This window comes from Phyllostomus discolor, chromosome 6 (assembly GCF_004126475.2).
Source record: "Phyllostomus discolor isolate MPI-MPIP mPhyDis1 chromosome 6, mPhyDis1.pri.v3, whole genome shotgun sequence".
Classification (NCBI taxonomy): Eukaryota; Metazoa; Chordata; class Mammalia; order Chiroptera; family Phyllostomidae; genus Phyllostomus; species Phyllostomus discolor.
This window is the reverse complement of record NC_040908.2, coordinates 41,065,955-41,082,159: the sequence shown is the minus strand read 5'-3', so window position 1 is coordinate 41,082,159 and position 16,205 is coordinate 41,065,955. Positions and strand designations below refer to the sequence as shown.

The 16,205-nt window shown below is 40.4% G+C and overlaps 1 protein-coding gene across 1 annotated transcript in view; it reads right to left on the bottom strand.

Annotated features, from left to right (window-relative positions):
• The window catches only part of B3GNT2 (UDP-GlcNAc:betaGal beta-1,3-N-acetylglucosaminyltransferase 2), a 156,358-nt gene that overhangs the window by 73,733 nt on the left and 66,420 nt on the right, over nucleotides 1-16,205 (bottom strand). The window lies entirely within an intron of this gene.

The following is a 16,205-nucleotide window of genomic DNA, read 5'->3' as shown; positions in this document are numbered from 1 at the left end:
GAAGGAGAAAGGCAGGGAAGTTGGAGCAAGGGGAGGTGTACAAGCAGCTCATTCACTGGTGGAGGATCCAGATGCACAAACAGGTAATTACAATTCTCTCTAGCGCAGCCCTGAAAGGAGCCCATGTCCTAGATGTGGAGGAACAGAGGCAGCTTCCCTGAGAGATTGTTGTCTAAGTTGAGGCCTAAAGGCTGACTGAGTCAGTGGAGATAAACAGAGGAATCATGGGGAAGTAAACAACTAACTAGTTAGTGACTAGAATTAAATCTGTGTAGAAATTTAGCCCTGGCTGGCATGGCTCAGTTAGTTGGAGCATTGTCCCACAGACCAAAATGTTGTGGGTTCGATTCCTGATCAGGGAACATACCCAGGTTGTGGGTTCGACCCCCACTCAGGGCACCTATGAGAAAGCAATTGGTCAATGCCTCTCTCTCACATCGATGTTTCTCTCTCTCTCCCTCCCTCTCTAAATGTCCTTGAGTAAGGATAAAAATATCTGTGTAGGAATTTAGGTTCAAGAAAGCTATGAAGTATTCTTGCCCAAAATTTTAATTTTAATTAATCAAGACTCTAGACCTAACTTCTGATTTACAGGAAATACTGGGGACAGAGGAATTTAAAATCACATTGTCTTAAATTTTAAAACCCTAACCAGAGAACTTCAGAATTATAGTCAGACCAATCCAGTGTTCTGTTTTGTCATCCAAACAAAACAAAACAAAACAAAACAAAACAAAAAAACTGTAGCTCTTGGGAGAAGAGGTGACCTGTTAAAGCCTTTTACTCAATTCAATTTTTCTGTATATTCAGGTCAGGTCAAATGGCTCGAATCCATTATCCATTAGAATAAAATAGCCCTGCTGTTGTTGCTTCTAATAGTGATTATGATAATTTTTAAAAATATTTTTTCTAAGCCACACAACTAACAAGTAGTAGAGTAAGAAGAAATCATTCCAGAGTTGTCAGGTCCAGAGCCCCCGTATTTAACGATTGCACAGCACTGTCCCAACTAATAATGGCAATGGTGACTTTCAAGGTGAAGGTAAGAGAAGGTTTTTTGTAATTTAAGTCAAAAGAAGGGACAGATTCTCAGCACAACTGGGGCACAGGAGTGATGCAAGCAGGAGGTTAACTGGCCCAGTATGAGTGGTCAAGTTATTTTTTTAAACTGAATTGATTGAGATTGGCTGATAAAATTACATAGTTTTTAGGTGTACAATTCTGTAATACATCATCTGTATGTTGTATTGTGTGTTCACCACCCAAAGTCGTCATCTTTCATCACCACTTATCCCCCCTTTGCCCTCTTGTGCTCCCCTGCACTTCCCTTCCCCTCTGGTAGTCACCATACTGCTATCTGTGTCTATGAGTTTTGTTTTTCTTAATCTCTTCATCTTTTTCACCCAACCCCACAACCCCTGTCTCTGACAGCTGTCAGTCTGTTTTCTGTATCTATGAGTCTGTTTCTATTTTATTAGTTTATTTTGTTTATTAGATTCCACATATAAGTGAAATCATATGGCACTTGTCTTTCTAGGACTGGCATTTCACTTAGCATAATTCTCTCCATGTCCATCCATGCTGTTGCAAAAGGTAAGATTTCCTTCTTTTTACGGCCAAGTAGTATTCCATTGTGTAAATGTACCACAGCTTTCTTTTAGATTTATTTATTTATTTGTTTGTTTATTTGAGAGAGGAGAAGGCAGGGAGAGAGAGGGAAAGAAACATTAATGTGAGAGAGAAACATCAATTGGTTGCCTCTTGTACATGCCCTGACTGGGGACTGAACCTGCAACCTAGGCAAGTGCCCTGACTGGGAATCAACCGGCAACCTTTTGTTTTGTGGGGTGATGCCCAACCCATTGAGCCGCACCAGTCAGAACACCACAGCTTTTTTAGCCACTCATCTACTGATAGGCATCTGGGCTGCTTCCAAGTCTTGGCTACTATAGACAACACTGCAATGAACATATGTGTGCATGGTTATTTTTAATGCTTGAACAGGAGGCCAGACCACAGGCAGAAATTTTCATCCCCTGTCCTCCTTACCCTCCACGAGGAATAGAAAATGACTATGCTTTTAAGAAATAAAAAACAATTGGGTCCTGGCCAGTCGGCTTAGCTGGTCAGAATGTGGTCTCATACACCAAAGGTTTCAGATTTGATTTCCAGTCAGGGCTTGTACTGGAAGTGAGTGAGTGAAGTTTCTCTCTCACATCCATCTTTCTCTCTTTCTTCTCTCTCTCTCTCTCTCTCTCTCTCTCTCTCTCTCTGTCAAATCAATAAATATAACCTTGGGCAAGGATTAAAAAAAAAGCAGTTGGGATACTTGGGGGAAGCAATAGAAACTAGGACTATGGGGAAGGGGGAAGATGAAAGAAAAGGCAGGAAGGAGAGGCTGAGGGGAAGTCTGCTAACCTAAGGTTGGCCCTGTGAGTGCCATGGCCACTAAGACCCCTTACTCATGGTTGAACAGCTTACAGACTCTATAATAGAGGCCACTCAAATCTCTGTCATGCCATGTACTCTAGGTTGGTTAGAGTATCATGCACGATCCTGAATAAAAAGATTCACTTACCATGTTCCATGATCCTGTGTTCAACAACCAACTGGGAGAAACTGTTCCATCATGGGCTTCCAATAACTTATATTAACATCAGGTACTGTGCTGGATGCCTTAGGTGCATTCATTATCTCTGATTACCCCAGTGACCCAGCAGAAGAAGTCATTGAGACTTCGTCACATAAGATCACAAAACTACCAAACCAGATAATTTTTATTGTGCTTGTCTGACTGGACATAGCTAATCTACCCTAAGACTGTGCTTCTAAACCTGTGAGGAAGCACTTGTTTTTTAAATTTCCAATGTATCATATCCTGATAATTTTATAAGGCACACAATTTTGTAAAATACAAGATATGTACAATACAGGCCCAAACTTATTACATTCCACATACATACTCTGTGAAATCGCTATAAATGTTTCTAAATATTTACTCTGAATTTCTGTACCAATCTTGTCATAGAATGGCACTAGAGCCGTGGTTCCTACTCTCAAGGGCATATCAAAATCATTCCAGAACTTTTGTCAAATACATGGGCCTTGCCTCCTCCCAGAGTCTGATTCAGCAGGCTTGTGATGTTTCATAGACACTCCCCAGGGGATTCTGACATCCATTCCTGGTTAAGAACTACTTGCTCCTCTAACATATTGCCGAAGCTACTGTTTCCAGTTTGGTGCAAACTCAGAGAATCAAGATACTCTTTCAGAATTCAGTAAAACCAGTACCGGGCATGGCGATGGGAGGAAGGGGGAAGGATAAAAATGCCAGAGAACTGGGGGATTCAACGGTTGCCTTTCCTAACATCTGTATTACCACCTAGTGCTATTTCAGCATCAATGTAAAACTTTTGATGTCTGGTTCAAGTATGAAATCTCTCTGAGCAGCATGTTTAAAGCAGTCAAAATTGCATTTTGCAGATAACCGCTCCCAGCTACAATGACATCTCTATTATGTTTCTTCCTACACAGCCCTGCCTTTGCAAGAACAGGCCATGTGCATTTGAGGGATTCTGGGAAGAGTTCATCCCAGAGAAAAAAAACTGTAAATTCCTAATTCATCCCAGAGGACAGCAAGCTAGTAGCAGCCAGTCATTCTTAAGGGAAAAGCCTGGAGAGAGTAGCACTCTACCTTTAGATCTGGGCCAGCAGTGAAAAGCAGAAGTGCTGGTATACGGATTCCCTCAAAAAAAAAAAAGTCCAGTGACCTAAGTAACCCCAACAGAAGTAAGGATCAATAAGATACTTGTGAAAAGAAATGACAAATAGGCTGACTGAGCCCAAATACAACTTATTTATTTTTTCTACAATAATTATCTTTTTTAGTACTACTGGTATGCCTGTGTGCATTCAACTGACCCTCCACAATGGTAAACAAGTACGCACAGAGTCTGATTACACAATGTGCACTTTTCTCTCAGTCCCAGTCCTCGATGGATATGTTTGTATAGCAGGTGCTCAATAAAATCTGGGAATATTCCTCCAATTTCATTCTCTAGAAAAGATTTAAAACTCCTTAATGGACAATATGGTTCCAGACTACATTAAGGAATCCTACAAATCAATAAGAAAAAGACAAATAACTCAAAAGAAAAACAGGCAAAGGCTGTTTTGCATTGCGGGATGATGCCCAGCCCACTGAGCCGCACCAGTCAGGGCACCACAGCTTTTTTATCCACTCATCTACTAATGAGCACCTGGGCTGCTTGCAAGTCTTGGCTATGGTTATATATAGAACCATATATAGGTTATGTATATTATACATATATTATATAATAGGTTATATATATTATAATAATGGACTGTTTCACAGTAGAGGGAATAAAAATAGCAAAGACATGAAAAGATTCTCAACCTTACTGATGAATGGGAAAATGCAAGGCCAAAGAAGATAGCACTTTAAAAAAATATATATATTTTATTAACTATGCTATTACAGCTGTCCTGAGCTCCTGCAAGGGGGGCACCTTCTTACTTCTGGATACAATCTCTCCTCCTCCAGCAGCCCAGGCCTCTGGAGCGGCCCTACACTCTCTCCCTGAGCATTCTGGAAACTTTGCAGGGATATCAGGCCTGATTAAAACCCTGAATAGCCCCTGAAAAGATAATGATTCTCCTCCCTTATCTGCATTCATAACTCAAAATAAAAATACTATTGAAGTAAGAATATCCTACAAAGTTCAACTTTTTCCCTATGACTATAGTGATACTTTCGATATTTGAAAATTTTTAAATCTCTCAAAAAACTTTGGCTTAGCTGGAAGCATGTGCTTAATTTTAACTAACTGGATGATTTAGCACCTGGCAACACAAGAATGAAAAATGGGACAAGTCATCAGCAATCTTTATAGTCCTTTTCCAAGAAAAGAATGAGATAAAATGGAAGGAAAGGACCAGAATTTAATCACTACTTGTGTCATCAAACCAGATCCTTAACAAGCCTTGCACAGGTTAATTGGCTAAGCTTCCAGGTGCAAAACTAGGTGTGGTGCTTGATCTACAAAGAATGGCTCCCTGGTTACTCAACAACCACTTCTCTCCCCGGGCTCAAGCAAGACCCCAGGGACGTGCTAGGTCTTGCCCCTCCAGCAATGGTTCCCGGCCTGCTTGCCCACAGGGGCTGCAAGTTGATTCTCTCAGGGTCAGGTCCCCAGTAAGGAGATTTCTTCAGCTCTTTAGGGACCTTCAAAATCAAATTCCCTTAGCTTTTTAATATCTCCTCCCTATGTGTACAGGGAGAGGAAAAGAAAGTGTTTGTTAAACTGTTGCATTATCCTTTCCCATTTATTAAAATTACAAGTACACACTTTGATAAAGAGAAGGATCAGCTTTTTCCACCTGTCTCAGCAAGGGAATTTGGTGTGTCGGTTAGTCTTCCACTAGATGTTCCTGGACCCAGATTATCTACTTAATATTTTTTACTTTACTTCCTGATAGTGGGAAAAAGATTTTCTTCTAAATTCCTTACAGGTCATATTTGAAGTGGGGGTACACTATCCAGCAAATGGCTACATCTGTGGTTTAATGAATCACACAGAAACTTAAAAAGTGATTTGCTTTCTTCGAGCAAATCCCCAGGTCCCCTTTCCCAGAGGGGACCTGGAGAAAGGCATCTCCTTGGTCTAGGAGGTCCAGAGTCAGGTGGTCCCTCTGTGCCCTGAGGATTTGGCACCTTACTTCTAGCCCCTGCCCTGGCCAGCCAAATCCAGTCAGGCTGGGGCTCCAGGGAAGATTGAAAAGTTACACGGTCTGTCTGCCTTCCTGTCCATTCTTTGGCTGATGCCAGTTGGCAGCTCATATAAACCCTTTAGGCAAAGTTTAGTTGTGCATCGAGTAGCAACCTTCGCCCCCTTTAAGTCTTCCACCACTGAATTCTGATTTGAGGGAAAAAGTAGAAGAGGATTTTTTTAAACTAATAAAGTATTTTATTTTTATTTTTTTGTTTTTAACTAATAAAGTATTTTATTTTATTTTAATTATTGTTCAAGTATAATTTTGTTTTACTCCCATCCCAGCCCACCCACCCATCCCTCCCCCTTTCTCCCATTTCCAGCCCCCCTAGTTTTTGTCCCTGTGTCCTTTATACTTGTTCCTGTAAACCCTTCCCCTTTTCCCTTGAAATTCCCCTGAAATTCCCTCCCCTCTCCCCTCTGAACACTGTCAGCCTGTTCTCTATTTCAGTGTCTTTGGTTATATTTTGCTTGTTTCTTTGTTTTGTTGATTAGGTTCCTGTTAAAGGTGAGATCATATGGTATTTGTCTTTCACTGCTTGGCTTATTTCGCTTAGCATAATGCTTTCCAGTTCCATCCATGTTGTCATAAAGGGCACATGGACCAATGGAACAGAACAGAGAGACCAGAAATAAACCCAAGTCTCTACAGTCAATTAATATTTGACAAAGGGGGCAGCAACATAAAATGGGGTAACAATAGCCTCTTCAACAAATGGTGTTGGGAGAACTGGACAGCTACATGCAAAAAAATGAAACTCAAGCACCAACTTACACCATACACAAAAATAAATTCAAGGTGGATAAAAGATAAATATAAGCCATGACACTATTAAAGTCCTAGAGGAGAACATAGGCAGGAAAATCTCAGATATTTCACACAGCAACATTTTTACTGATACGTCCCCCAGAGCAAGGGACATAAAGGAAAGAATAAACAAATGGGATCTCATCAAACTAAAAAGCTTCTGCACAGCTAAAAAAAAAACAATATTAAAATAAAAAGAGAACCAACTATATGGGAAAATATATTTGCCAATGATACCTCAGGCAAGGGTTTAATCTCCAAAATATATAAAGAACTTACACGACTCCACTCTAAGGATTTTTTTATTTTTATTTTTTTTTAGGAACCCTCATTCCTTTCTGCAAACTGCTTGGAGGATGTGAACAGGAATTTTCATGGGCTAAGAAGACAGAGTTTCTTTTTGTATATTTTCCTCATTTTTCCATCCCTTTCCAGACTATACCCCTGGGGATTCTCTTCAGGGGTAGATAACCCCCTTGAGAGAACAGCAAATCTCACCTTCCTTCCCAATCAAGCCAGACTGGGCCCACGGCTCTGCCGAGGAAGCTGCAAAAACTGTTTCTGGTCTCAACTCCCCAGGGAGGGAGTAAGCCTTGGGGTTTGTTCAGTTGCATGTCTGTTAGCAGTCATAGGTTCTCTTAGTCCAGCTATGTTTAGCTTTGTTTGATTGTCTTCCATGGGAACACAACTTTTTTCAGCTCTCCACTCATAACAACTCATCACTAAGGACCTGAGCCCCAGATGATGAGCTGGATATCATCTGGGTTTGTAAACATCCACCAAGAGAAAAGAAAGGCTCCTTCCGTGAAGTCGTGTGATCCCACTCATTTCTGGAAATGTGTTCCCTTTCCACCTCCAGATTCAAAGACATATCCCTCTATACTTCACAAATTGACCTGATTTTAAGAGCTTTGGCTTTGCCCTAACTGGTGTGGCTCAGTGGGTTGGGCATTGTCCCACAAAGCGGAGGGGTTCGAATCCCAATCAGGGCACATGCCTGGTTTGTAGGCCAGGTCCCTGGCTGGGGCCCTGCAAGAGGCAATCTTACACATCGATGCTTCTCTCCCATCTTTCTCCCTACCTTCCCCTCATTCTAAAAATAAATAAATAACTTTTTCAAATATATTTTATAGATTATGCTATTACAGTTTTCCCAATTTTCCCCCCTTTGCTCCCTCCACCCAGTACTCCCATTACCTCCAGCAATCCACCCCCATTTAGTTCATGTCCATGGGTCATGCATGTAAGTTCTTTGGCTTCTCCATTTCCTACACTGTTCTTAACATCCCCCTGTCTATTTTGTACCTACCAATTATGCTTCCTAATCCCTGTACCTTTCACCCCCTTCTCCCCCTCCCAGCTGATAAGCCTCCAAATGATCTCCATATCTATGATTCTGTTTCTTGTTCTGGTTGTTTGCTTAGTTTGTTTTCTAGATTCAATTGTTGATAGTTGTGAGTTTGTTGCCATTTTAATGTTCATAGTTTTGATATTCTTTTTTTTCTTACATAAGTGCCTTTAATATTTCATATAATAATGGCTTGGTGATGATGAATCCTTTAGCTTTACCTTGTCTGGGAAGCACATTATCTGCCCTTCCATTCTAAATGATAGCTTTGCTGGGTAATCTAGGTTGCAAGTCCTTGCTTTTCATCACTTTGAATACTACTTGCCAGTCCCTTCTTGCCTGCAAAGCTTCTTTTGAGAAATCAGCTGACAGTCTTGTGGGAACTCCTTTGTAGGTAACTCTGATTTTCTCTTACCACTTTTAATATTCTCTCTTTAACTTTAGCTTTTGGCATTTTAATTATGATGTGCCTTGGTGTGTTCCTCTTTGAGTCCAACTTGTTTGGGACTCTCTGTGCCTCCTGGATTTAAATATTTATTTCCTTCACCAAATTACAGAAGTTTCTTTTATTGTTTTCTCAAAGAAGTTTTCAATTTCTTGCTCTTCTTCTCCTTCTGACATCCCTATGATTTGAATATTGGTATGTTTGGAGATGTCCTAAACTATCCTCATCTTTTTTGAATTATCTTTTCTTCTTGCTGTTCTGGTTGAATGCTCATTTCTTCTTTATGTTCCAAATCATTGATTTGAATCTCAGTATCATCCCCCCTACTGTTGGTTCCCTGTAGATTTTTTTTTCCTTTCAACTAAATGTAACTTTCATTTCTTCCTGGGTCATTTTTATTTTGTTGGCGTACTCAGTGAGTTCTTTGAGCATCCTGATCCCCAGTGTTTTGAATTCTGCATCTGATAGGTTGGTTATCTCTGTTTCATTTAGTTTTCTAGGGATTTGTTCTGTTCTTTCATCTGGGCTATATTTGTCTCCTCAATTTGGCAGCACCCCCGCCACCCCCCCCTCCACTGGATTTTCCTGTGTCTTACATAGAGCTGCTTTGACTCCCTGTCTTAGGAGTGTGGCCTGTTATAAGAAAAAGACCAGTAAATTGTTTGGTGTGGAGCCTTAGGTAATTGCCAGAGTGGGACAACATGCTCCACTGCTTTGTGGCTCTGTGCAGCTGGAGGGCTGGGAGAGGAGACAATGACGTTGCCTGGCTTCTGGAGGTTTGCTTGGAACTCGCTGTGTGACTGGTGCCCTTCCAGCTGTTGCCCCAGTGCTGAATCCCAGAGGGAGTGAGTCTGTGTACATTTTAAGTCCATGCAGGCCCTTTAAGCTGAGTCTCCTGAAAATCCAGCAATTTCTCCCACCACTCCAACCCCCACTGTTTTTTACAGCCAGATGTCATGGGGATTTATCTTCCTGGCACCGGAACCGGTGCTGTGTGGTCTGGCGTGGGGCTGGGATTGCTCACCCCAGCCCCACACCAGCATTGGGTATCCTTCCCAATTTTTATCCACTACATGTGAATGTGGGACCTCCCATTTCCCTGCCGCAACCTTTGCAGGTCACACCATGCCTCCACACCTCTCTGCCTTTCTCTGAGTCCCTACCCCTCCTACCCATCTGGACGAATATGGCTTCTTTAAATTCTTGGTTGTTGGACTTCCATGCAGTTCAATTTTCTGATAGTTCTGAATGTGATTTGTTTTGAGGTATAGTTGTAATTCTCTCTGTGGTTGCACAAGGAGGCAAAGTGTGTTTACCTATGTTACCATCTTGACCAGAAGTAAATAATCTTTAAAAAATACTAAAAGCTTTAGCTTAAAATGTTGTAATATCTATGTATGGTGTCAGATAGGTACTAGACTTCTTTATCGAGGTGATAACTTCCTAAGGTATATAAATGTTTAGTTACTATGTTGTACACTTGAAACTAACATAATATTGTATGTCAACTGTAACTGGAAAATAAACAATTTTTAAAAACTGAAAAATAAAAGAGAAGAAAGAAGTTCTAGCTTAAAACCTCTCCTGATGACTTCAGTCCCCTGACCTTGCTCTTTGCTAAGCCTCTCCCAGCAATTGTTGTAGCACTCTATCTGGCTAGTGACTTGTATTGCTTGTAAACTACTTCATGTTGCAGGTTTCAGCTCCCTAAGGAGACAGTTCCTAACAGTAGTAATGATGATAATAATAGCAGCAGCAAACATTTATAGGTGACTGACTCCATGCAGGTTAAATATGCCACATGTTAACTCATTTTATTTTCCCAATATCCTACTGTAGTATCACCTTTTTGTTTTTTGGTTGTTGTTTTTTTTACAATAGAAGAAACCAAGGCACCAAGCTTACACAACTAGTAAATAAAGAAGCCAGGCTTTAACCCAAGTTGAAGAGCCCTTAGGTCTCTAAAAGATATCTTTTACATTAATCCCTAAATCCCATTCACTCCATAGTACCTAAATCTGGGAATTGGATTTATCATCCTCCTGGCTGGTGTGGCTCAGTGGATTAAGCGCCAGCCTGCACACAAAGGGTCACTGGTCTGATTCCCAGTCAGGGCACATGCCTGGGTTGTAGGCCAGGTCCCTGGTGGGGGTGCACATGAGTGGAAACCACACATTGATGTTTCTCTCCCTCTCTTTTTCCCTCCCTTACCCTCTGTCTAAAAATAAATAAATAAAATATTTTTTTAAATTAGATTTTCAGATGAGAAAACTAAACTTGCATGAGGTCACACAACCAGGAACCTGTAAAGAGCCGTGATAAAGCCTAGATCTAATGCTTTCTCCCGACTACCATGGATTCGATTAGCATTATACCTGAGATACTCATCACATGCACAATGGTAGAGACATTTGCAGGCAGGGGGAGGAGAAAGGATAAGAAGATGTATGAGACAAGTGGCAGTCAAGGAGATGCACTAAAATGTTGTAGGTGCTGTGATGGCAGTTGTGAAAGTTCGGCAACCATAGATGAGGTTGTATGCAAGGATCCTTGGATTGCTGCATAGGGAAATGAACTTAGACTTTCTGCAAGGTTTTTAACCCAAGCTTTTGTGATAAAAAAGATTTTGTGATAAACTCTATTGACCAGAAAATTCAACTAAGAGCACCCTGAGTATTCTGGTTCATTAGGTTTTTGCTATGAATAATAATACCCTCCCAATCCATTATAGTGTTGCTACTTCCTACACTGCCCCTGGTTCCATAATGAGTGGGCAGAGGTGGTCACAGATCATCTTCTGAGAATTCTGGAAACTCCTGACACAGTGAAAAATCCAGTGAATATGTGCATTTTTTTTCTGAGAGAGAGAATCCATAACATTTAGTGGACTCTTTAAGACATAAAGTGTCATCCAAAAGTTAAGAACCACTAAAATGATAATTTGAAGGTATGCCTGAACATATAACTATACACAACTATATAAACACACATATATACACACACACTTATTTTCACACACATAGAAAGTATCCGGAAGGAAACATGCCAAACTATTAATAGCAACTACTTCTGAAAAGAGATTTTTTTTTTAAAGCAGAAGGCAAGGGAGTCATTTTTGTTCCATATAATTCTGTACTGATTTAAAATTTAAATAATTAATAATTTTTAATAAGCATGTATTGCTTTTGTAATTAAAATGTAAAAAGAATCTGATCTGTTTTATAGCACTGTGGATAGGGTATGTTGAGAAAACTGTAATAGTATGAATGTAGCTGTTACACAATTTATTATAAACATTGTTACAATGAATTAATGGCCAAGAGTTATGCTGTATTTAGCAAGCTTGGGGCATGGCTGCCCAGCTAGGATACTGATAAATTGCTGCCCAATGGGTACTGTGGATAGCCAGGAAGCCCCATATGGCAGCAGATTTGCCTTGCACATGGCACCCAGAGATGGGTGCCGTTGGACAGACAGTAAGGCCAAGGCCATCAGAAACACCATCAGGCTCTACAAAAGCAAAGGCAGTCTCTGCACAGTGGCAGGTTTAAGATGGATGCAGGTTGCAAGTAAAAATGAAACTCATTGCCCCCAAAGTCACATGTGCATACAAAATCATCACTGTATTAACTGTCATCATCTAAACACAATGCACACAGACAGAGACTTTTTTTACATGTACATATTATTCTTTTGGAGGTTTGGCAGGTAGAACATAGAGCTGAAAGACAAGTACCCTGAGGTCTCTTTCTAACCATGGCCTTGTACAAGTCCTCTGCCCTGTTGTCCAGACGTTTCCCATTTGACAAGATGAGAAAATAGCTTCTACCAAAAGCCTGCAAATCAGTCATTCTGAGATTAGTGCCAAATTTTCACCATGGTTCTAAAAATATCCAGAATGTGAATCACATAGTATCTCTCAATTTATTTTTACTTTTAATATAAAAACAGTATAACAGCACTAAAGATTTTAACTACTTTCCCTTTTCAACCCAAATTTCCTTTTTTTAAAGGTAATATTGCCATTATTGTTTTTAGATTTTATTTATTTACTTTTACAGAGAGGGAGAAGAGAGGAAGGAAACAGCAATGTGCGAGAGACCCATTGAATGGTTGACTTTTGCATCAACTGGTTGCCTGGTCTGCAACTCAGGCATGTGCCCTGACAGGGAATCGAACCCGTGACCTTTTGTTTCATAGGCTGGTATTCAATCAATTGAGCCACACCAGCCAGGGCTAAATTTCTTTTAAACTAACAGTTTAATCTCGTGTTCTATTTGTGCTTTCAAATCCTTATTATCCCCCTTTCCATTTCTCCCTGCCTGCAACCTGTGAATCAAAGAAACTTGAAACCCAAACAACAGCAGGAAACAGAAAACTAGCCAAGAGCAGACAAAAAATGAAACAAAAGGCCTAATTATAGTCCTTGGTGAGTAAAATGATGTAAATACCCATATTTTTCTAACTGCTCATGTATAGGTTTAGTATTTTATTCTGACAGTATATGTAGTGAACCAGTAACTTATGTCAATTGGCACCATTTTCCAGGAAGCAGGCACAGACGGGTTCCTTTGTAACAAAGGCTGGCTCAGTGCTGCATACAGCAGGGACGCTATGAGTGATGATCGTGGCCGGCCTTGGATAAGGCAGAATTGACTGCACTTAGATAAAAACGGCTCTCTCTCAAATTTTGAGGGAAAAACAATATCCTTCGCAACTAGAATTAAGCTCAAACTAATTATGTTCTATTTTGATTTTCAATTCTGCTGGCTAAATCACCATCTAAAACACAGGTAGCAGACACAAGGCCCGTGGACTGAATCTGGCCCTCCACCTTGTTTTATCCCGCCTGGCACCTTGTTTCTACCAGGTGGCAGCAGCGAGCTCTTGCTTAACTGTTAACGAGTAGTTACATTTACACAGTCCTAAAATTACATTCGGCCCTTTGAAGGCAACTGTGAAGCTAATGTGGCCCCTGGTGAAAATGAGTTTGACACCCCTGAAAATATTTGAAAAACTTGACTGGAAATTGGACAGCTAAGAAGGATAAGGGGGCAATTGTCCTGCAAAGGTCCATCCCTTCCAACATCCTGCTCTTTCAGAAAAATGCCACTCATTTCTGAGCTGACTCTAGAATAAACTTCCTTCCACATCCTTCCTTGTCTCTTTGCTGGTCTAGATATTTACTGTGCACTTCAGAAAAAAATAATTTCTAACATTCTGTTTAATACTTATTTTCATTTAATTTCTATTTACATTTTGTATTGCAAAATTTCACTCAGGTCTAAAAAAAGAAAATCAGTAACTAATAGCTTGATACACAGCAGCTATTTAAGATTTCAGATACTCAATATCATCCTTGGTTTTTCATTGCCTTCTTGCATTTGGGGGAGAATAAGTTAAACTAAATTTTAAAACACTGTAATTCTGTTGAATCATCATTGAAATAAGACCGGGGAAAGAGAAAGTTACATGAAGGGAAGGGGAAGAATTTAGGGCTTCACTGATGAAGCTGGTAGGAACCAGAGCTTCCACGGAAAGCCATCCCTGAGGATGGGGCCAATCCTTCGCTTCTTATTGATGTGAAATTACTGAAGTCTAGAGTTTCTGTCTGATTTTATTCTGGTTTGAAGGCCTGCCATCAATCCACTGAGCTGCACCAGCCGGGGCCTGTCTGATTTTATTCTGAAAGCAACTTTTGGCTTGCCTGGACTGTTTCCCAACAGACAAGTTAGAATGCTTATCACTTAAGCAGGGACAATTTCTACAAGGTCTAATTCAGGCTGAGGATTATTTTTGTTTTGCCCCACATATCCTGAACTCAAAATAAAGTGGCTGTAACCGAGGATTACAGAGGTAGGAAACCCAGTGGAGTCTGCTGGGACCCTTACGCCAGTTTGCTCCTTCCCTGATCCCTTCCCCAGGGAGATGTCCTGGTTTAAGTGTCCCTTACAAAAATTACAAAAGCAAGTTAGTCCCAGGAAATACAAAAACAGGTAATATATACAATTAGACAAGAACAGTGTTTCATTCTCATACTTTTTAGCGGGAATATAAATTGATATAACTTTTCTGGAGAGAATTTGGCAGTGTTTATCAAATTCTTAAAAACAGTATGCTCCACTTCCAAGAATTTATTCAGGGCAAGTCAACTTTTCTCCTGGTTCTAGCTTTCTATTATCTCTGTATATTAGGTTTATGAGTCATTTAACTGTTCCTTTTTAAAAAAAAAAAAATCCTGCCCTGGCTGGCATAGCTCAGTGGATTGAGCTTGGGGTGGGAAAGAAAGTGTCCCAGGTTCGATTCCCAGCCAGGGTACATGCCTGGGTTGCAGGCCATAACCCCCAGCAACCGCACATTGATGTTTCTCTCTCTCTGTCTATCTCCCTCTCTTCCCTCTCTAAAAATAAACAAATAAAATCTTTAAAAAAAATTCCTCACCAGAGGACAAGCTTATTGATTTTAGAGAGAAGGAAAGGGAGGGAAAGAGGGGGAGAGAAACATTGATGTCAGAAAAAAACATCAATCAGTTGCCTCTCGCATGCACCCTGACTAGGACCGAACCCACAACCCAGGCGTGTGCCCTGACCAGTATAGAACCTGCAACCCTCTGATTTACGGGGCAACTCTCCAATCAACTGAGCCACACCAGCCAGGGCTTAATTGTTCTTATCTTAATGTGTTCTGTATTTTCACAATAGACTAGTAAATAAACATTTACTCCTTTGGTAATCAGAAATTTTAAAATCACCATTAAATATAAAACACACACAAACACACCCTGTCCAGAACCACTTGCATTTGAAAGCGCTAGTGTTAACCTTCAGTAACCAGTTTTGGGAGGTTTTTTTGGATGATGATGATGAGAAACACAGTGTATATAACCAGTTTTTCTAGTGATCTGTGGTCTGAGGGTATAATAAAAAAGCCCATGTCCACTTTTGTGGCTGTTACCTTCACGAGATGATCTATCTAAACAGAGCTTTCCCTGTGGGCCTATGGACTGTTCCCTTAGGCTTCCACAAACCCCCACTGCAATGTGAGTTAATAATAATGTGGTAGCTATAGTTCCTCCTTCCTTCCGAAGACACTGGAATCTCATTATCCAATAAGATACTGTTTACCTCCATTTTACAGCAAAGACGTTATCTAAATTCTTTTGAAGCACATGTCAGTAGCCCTGGGAACACAGCAAATTTTAATAGCTCTGTGGCCAAAGCACATTACCCTACTATTTCAAGATGTTTTCTGAAGGGTCCACAGGAGCTATATTTAAAACCTTCTGGTTATTGTTTGCTAACTGCTGGGATGGTTTTAACCAGGAAGGAAGCCAATATTTTCAGCTTGGGTGTTGGAAGAACTCCTAAAATGTCTCCAAACTGATTTAGGGGAAAATGCATAAAGAAGAGCAATTATTTCTGACCTGGAATAAACTCATTAGAACTGACATATGATATAACCACAGATCAAGAGAACTACATTTTTCGAACACATTATATCCCAAAGACAACTGAGGCTTCTAAATTTTATCAATATCAGATGATAAAACCTGTTCAACAAGGACCATCGCCTTAATATACTGGTTGGCGGCATCCTCCTCTTGGAATAATCTTGGTGTTTCACGTAACTTCTCTACTGGGATCTACTTTTTACACTAGCTTTCTTGAAGAAATTTCCTTGAAGAGGTTTTGATGACTCGACTAAAATTTTCTGAGGTAAAAAACCTCACATCACCTCCACAGACATTTTTCTCTTCCCACAATCCTGACTGGAGGTAAGAGGGAGAGCCCCTTTGTGATCAGGCCAGTCAGT